Raw genomic sequence first — 6,912 nt, 5'->3', positions numbered from 1 at the left:
TATAATGCTTTTTTTCAATATGCTACTTTTAAAATAGCATGCTATTTTCAAAAATATCATGCTAATTTTAAAAATAGCATGCTTATTTTAAAAATAGCATGCTCTTTTCAATATGCTACTTTTAAAATGGCATGCTGATTTCAAAAATAGCATGCTGATTTAAAAAATCATGTTGTTTTGAAAAATAGCATGCTGATTTCAAAATAACAGCCTCATTCTAAAAATATAACGCTGTTTTTAAAATAGCATGCTGATTTCAAAAGTTACATGCTTTTTGAAATATGCTGTTTTGAAAGCAGCGTGCTGATTTTGAAAACAACATTTTTTTAAATTACGCTTTTTAAAAGATGGCATGTTTTTTAGTATACTGTTTTTCAAATTAAAAAAAACATGTTGGTTTGCTCTGTTTTTGAAAATAGCATGCCATGCCATTTCGAAAGTAACAGAAACATCATTTTTGGCATTGCATTTTGAGCCGCAAGTTTTTGTATTGCATTGCATTTTTTTGTGCGACACACATACAAACCGCATTTTCAAAATAACTCGTAATAGCCAACACAAAAACCTCGTTCAAAAATGAAAGTAGTGTCCAATCCATTTGAAACCCGGTTAGATTTGATTCTAAAAATACTAGCATCACTGTGGCAAAAAAATGAAATATAATTGCAGTCCATCAAGGTAATTATATCAAGGAGGGTACTAGGGTGCGTTATATATATAGACTTGCATAGCAAGTACATTACGCCACATAGGGTACCACCAAGTTACTGCCAAGTTCCACTTACTGGACGATCTTCATACCCAGTCGGACCAAAAAGTTATACCATCAAAGTACCAGTTACTACCAAGTACCAATTACTACTAAGTTGCACTTACAGGACCCAAAAACTGATACTACCAACTTGCAGTTACTGGCTACTACATACAGATAATAAAACTAGCGTCAAACTACTGCCATGGGTCAACGAATCCTCATGCCACTAACCATGTTCACCCTAAGCCCACCTCCACTCCTTTCCATGAACCTGAAGATAGCCATTTGATCTTCTTTTATTCTGGCTCCCTCAACGACTTCTCCCCAGTTCTTCATCATGATCGCACGCCCGTCCTTCTTGCCCATCTTGAACAAGACCCTTTTATTACCTTCAAAATGTTCGTTGGTGACACACACAACCATGGGCTTTCGCAGATAATCTTTGAGGTAGGCCTGACTGTAATCCTTTGAGAAGATCTGATTGCACAGGGAAATAAATAATGTTACATAAAAAATTAAGTATGATTTGCACACAAAAAAAGTAAGTATGATTTGCACAACCACGCCCGTCCTCCTCTCTGTCTCTACATGATGGCATTTTCACTAGTGAAGTATGATTTGCAAAAAGAAAAGTCCAAGTGTTTACCATCTTGCTCTTCCCTCTGATGGCTGCCGAGCGAGTGACGGTGCTGACATAGTATGGTATGGGAGGTTGGCACTTCGTTACAAAGGATTTGAGACAGTCCCACCGATCCTCGTTTAGCGATACATGGTTGCCGTAGAAGATGCCATCCTCGAAAGTTCCTTTTCTCGCAGTGTATCCCGGACCTGTATCAAAGAAAATTAAGATGATAGAGTAGTAAATAATTTCATACGTAAGATCTAGAACATCAGCAGTGGGTTAGTGATCAATGTCTACTCCAATGATCAAGAAATGAAGGACATAGATAACCCAATCACATCCACCTAGCAATATCTCGTAGAAACATGGGCAAATTGAATATTTGATTTATTTAAACTAACAACTAAACACTCCTCTATGTAAGCTCTAGTTCAGTGAATGTTGATTTGGAAGGTCATCTAGAACCCAAACAGAGTAATGTGTGGTAATCAAGTGTCACTCAAACATCAACTTTTGATATTTCACGGTTCATTTAATATCTGACCATCCATATAGAACTTTACCCCGTAGTGCCAAGATAGGATCTTGGTCCACATCTCCATCTCCATCATTACTATCATTAGTGTCATAGTCGCTAGTGGTGTCGTCATCACCGCTATAGCCGTCACTCCCACGTGAAGTGCCATCTGAAGCATCATCTGAGGTGGTCCGGTGATCACTCTCTTCACTGCTGATGAGGATGGTTTCCCTTGCCATTCAAACCTGTTGCATGCATTTCAATGAACAAATGTTAGTTATTGATATATGAAATCAGTCTTCCATTAGGAATTGTTAGCAGCATATACAATGTGAATAATCTTTTCGCATACTTCTCGCTAAGTACGTAGTTCATATGTAAACATCTACACGAAAAAGCTAATCCACAACTATTCGCACGACTAGTCAAGAGAAGTGGTTAGACTCATAATCATTGGGCAGACATAACCAATTAGGATATTTCAAGGTTACAATTTTGTGAGCTAGACAAGAAAACTTGGTAACCAACCAATTAGTAGCCATGTACAAATGAACCATGATTGACTGGTCTCATCGAGTAATACGTGAAACAATAACTGATCTGCCTTTGATCACTGCAAATTTCCTGATGGGCTGTTGTGTGGTACCATCAGGTAATAAATATAAAGTCTTTAAATTGTCCCAACAGAACAAATAATGCATTTGCTGCTGTACATACCATTTTTAGAGGTAGCTGTGGAGGTTAATTTTCCAATTTCCAGTGAGAATAAGGACATGATAGAATCTCTCAAGCAAGATGACAGCATAGTGAAGGCTATGAGAACGAGCAAGGTATGCTGACCAATAGTCACCCTTTTGTATACTTGCTATTTATTTACTCATTACTACCCATACCAACAAGTAAAATCATGATTATGAAGTATAATGGCAGAAAATCCAACAATGAGGAATTTGTTGCAATGTGAACTACTAGCTCACAGCAAATTTTCATTGACCCCAACAAGCCCATACCATATCTTGGAGATAGGCTGACATAATTCAAGTAAGCAGTAACAACAATCAGCAAAAATATGCACCAACCAAAAATATTACATGTCTGCACATATCATCAAAAACATGCACCAATCAAGAGCAGTCTATACTTGACAAATCCTTCAAAATATGCACTAATCATCATACTACCATCGAGTAATACATGAAACTATAACTGATCCTCATTCCATCATTACAAATTCCTCATGGACTGCTTCTGTGCTCGCCTTTTTAGATTTTAATAACTAAGCATCAGCAAATACATATACACAGTCTTCAAACTATCCCACAAACCAAAACATGTGTATGCTCCTGTGAATATACTTTTTCTATATCTAGCAGTGGGGCGTCATTTTCTAGGGGGGAAAACTACTTGATAGCATCTGTCAAGCAAGATGACCTACTAGTTGACAATAGATCTGCGAATACCCGAAATATGCACACAAGCAAGTGTTAGATCAACATTCGAAGGGCAAGGAAGATCAATCTTACCTGCAAAGTGGGCTAGAGTAGACTTGTTTGAAGCTGGCTCCGGTCACCACCGGAGCTTCAGGCGGCGCGACCAGGATTGGGGATGAAAAGTTGCGATGGAGGATCGTGGACGGAGCAGGGGGGAGTGCAGGATCATGGCCGGAGCAGGGGGAGTGGGTGGCCTCGCGGATCCGGCGGATTTGACGACGACGGGGGCGGCCAAGGTGAGGGCTTGGCAAACCCTAGCCATCGCCCTCCGCGTCGCCTCTCTGTATCTGCAAAGAATGAAGTGGAACGAAGTGGGGTGGGATTGGGATGGGGGTGGGGTTGGGGCCATCGCCCACTTTTCTCTCTGCCTCCCACTTGTAAAGGCCCACAGAAGGAACAAAGTGTTGGCCGGATCAGATGCAGATTTGGTAGCTTTACCAATTCTGGCCAAACAGAAAAGACCAGCATGACCACAGGTGTTCTTTTGAAGAAACCCTAAAAATACACTGCTGTTCATATTGCATGTGGATGAGTCTTTCAGTACACCAATTGATCTTGAATAATTTTAAGCACTCCACAGTATATATATATATATATGAAAATAATGGTTAATCAATAAAATGGTAAACTATTAGATGCAAGGTTACAAATATTTGAAAAAAATCAATAATTGAATTGTATGCATTTTATGATTAAATTTAATAAATGTAACATTTCTGCAAAAACTATGATAATTAAAATATTCATTGGTATTTTCAAAAAAAAACAACCACAAATGACTACTTATGCCAACCAGAACTTCTTCAGGGTTACGTTTATTCATCTATTCTTTGGCATGCTGGTTCTCATAACGCCTTCTTCGGACCTTCTCTTTGTCCGACAAATTCCTGAGATATTGGGCTAGCGCCTTGTGTTTCGCCCTCACACCATGCTTCATTTGGTATCCTTTGGCAACTCCTTCGGCATGCTCAAGAATACTAAAGAAAGCCGGGTCCAGATATTTGCCACAGAACGCGCAACGATACGCCATACGCTTAAGCATGTTGCACTGTCCATTCTGCAATTCTTCAAGGGTTTTCTGAGTGTGTACATCCATCTCTCCTTCGGAAATGTCCGCATAATCATGAGAATAAGGCTGCAAGTTAAAATTATGTATGATATAAGCTGCACCATTGTTTTCAGTACCTAATATTCCCTAAGTTTCATACTGTAGTGCCTATAAATTATTTTTAAAGTAAATATTTATTAACTTTGAAAAATTAAGGAGAAAAAGGCAATATCAAATCCATATGAAAGCATAAATCATATGATATACTTTAAAAAAATTTGTCAATAAACATGCACAACCTTTATGATGTCTGACTTTTGGCATAAAACCAAAACGCACTAAATTGTGGAGTGGATGAACCATTAATTTCTCAAAGATTGATTGAATAAATAATGTTCATTACGTACTGATGATCAACATTATATTTAGAGCTAGATTCCATTATGCCAATTCAACAATGCATTGATGGTTTAATGATTAACCTCTAACCTTAAACTTGAAGACAGATCTACAGTTAAAAAAATTAAAATTACCGTAACGGAATTCCAGTCCATGCCGTGCATGTGCTGCTGCTTGTGATCGACGATGGAGTACTGCACCTCGTTGACACGATGCTTCTCTGGGTCGGACACCGAGTAGTCCAAAGCTTTCTCGTGGAGATCCTGATCCATAAGATGGACGACGACGTTGGTGGTTAGCCCCGCAAGTCCACGATCTGTCACGATGCCGTCCATGACAGGCCCCTCACGTCCATGGCCACGATCTGTCACGACGGCCAATCGACCTCGACGAGTGGATTTCATATCCGGTGGCAGGGAGGCGGGCGTGTGAGCGGCAGCGATGGTTTTAGAGCGTAACCTAGGGGGAGAGATGCGGGGAGTAATTGGTAGTTACCTACTATAGCGAAAATAGTTATGAGAAAAATTGATTGGTCGGCGTTGGGCACCTTCAATGCAGCGGCGCTTATTTAGGCGCTTAATTAGGATCCGAGAAAAAAACACAAGCGTAGGCGCTTGGGGCAGGACCTAGGAACTGGATTTTGTACATCTACATGATGCAATCCAAAGATCGTGTCTGGGGTGGATGGGTTGGGGATTGAAAATTGTGTACATAAACCCTAATGCTCAAGACTTGTGAAAACATCAGATGAAATTGTCATCAAGTGATCTAGTATTACTTGGATCGAGACTTTGTGATCATCATGTAGCCACGCCACAACACGATGGTTCTAGTATTACTTGGATCAACACCTTAGGCAGCAAACTAGTGCATTTCATTTTTGAGTCACCATCCTCCTTCTTGAAAACCACATGTACACACTCATCATGTATACCATAACACATCAAAATCTGTTAACTAGCGCTCACAAGCTTAACTAGCTTCGAACGAACCTAGCCAATCAAGGTTTTATGCTACTAAATCTAAATGAGCCGATGATTAATGAGCACGATTTTAACAAGCAGAGATACCAAACCACACACCAATTAACATAGTTCTACCTTAGTTCAACGCTTCCATGCATATATATATATATATATATATATATATATATATATATATATATATATATATATATATATATATATATATATATATATAAAAGCAAGCACCACTTAGTAGTACTGGTGCACATAGTTCAACCATAAACGTTCACCAACGAAGTATAGCATACGGTAGTACTTAGCATAGTTACAACCAAAAGAGCATCGGTTCTAGCTGCGAGGGTGCGCACTTCCCTAAATCCTCAAAGAAGCCTAATCAAGTAGTCGGCATACGCGGCGTGCTTCACCCTGAAAGCGTAGCCATTCTTGGTGCTGCCTTGGGATGTTCCGATTTCATGGTTGATGGTACTCGACAGGTCGCCTTTCATCACCTTGTTGCAGAATGGGCATCCGTAGCCCTTTCCGAATCTAGGCCTCACATCTTTCTCGAGCTCACCATTGTTTAGCTGCCTCAATTTCTGCCTCCTAAAGATCTTCTGGGTTTCTGGGTCGCTGTCAACGTCGTCACTTAGGACCTACATGTAGTACAAAATATTGCGTAAGTATATTTAATATGATAATTCAGCAGGCACATAGCCTATGAAACATAATGTAATTGATGACAGCATAAAATAACTTCAAATGGCGTTGAAAAAATAAATGCATAACTTATTAGTTGCTACATAAGCAACTAAATGGGATAGTACCATATAGTAAAAAATGAAGGATCAACCATACATGTCGAAGAGAGCACTAGCATTGCCACATTTTGCCACACATTTTTCCCAAACTTGCCTAAGGTTAGTTCATCAAAATGAGAGCCACAAGTTGGCAAGCCTAAGGAAACCTTGCCACACTTATTGTGTGTATGCCATGTGGGACCCAAGTGTGGCTTGCCTAAGGTGTGGCTGGAACCAAACACTCACTTAAGCTGGTCAAGCTTGCCTAATCTTAGGTATAGCAATCTTTGGCAAAGTTAGTCACAAACCAAACAGCCCTT

This window comes from Triticum dicoccoides, chromosome 7B, assembly GCF_002162155.2.
Source record: "Triticum dicoccoides isolate Atlit2015 ecotype Zavitan chromosome 7B, WEW_v2.0, whole genome shotgun sequence".
NCBI classification, from domain to species: Eukaryota; Viridiplantae; Streptophyta; class Magnoliopsida; order Poales; family Poaceae; genus Triticum; species Triticum dicoccoides.
The sequence above is the reverse complement of the archived record's forward strand: the minus strand, read 5'-3'. Positions refer to the sequence as shown.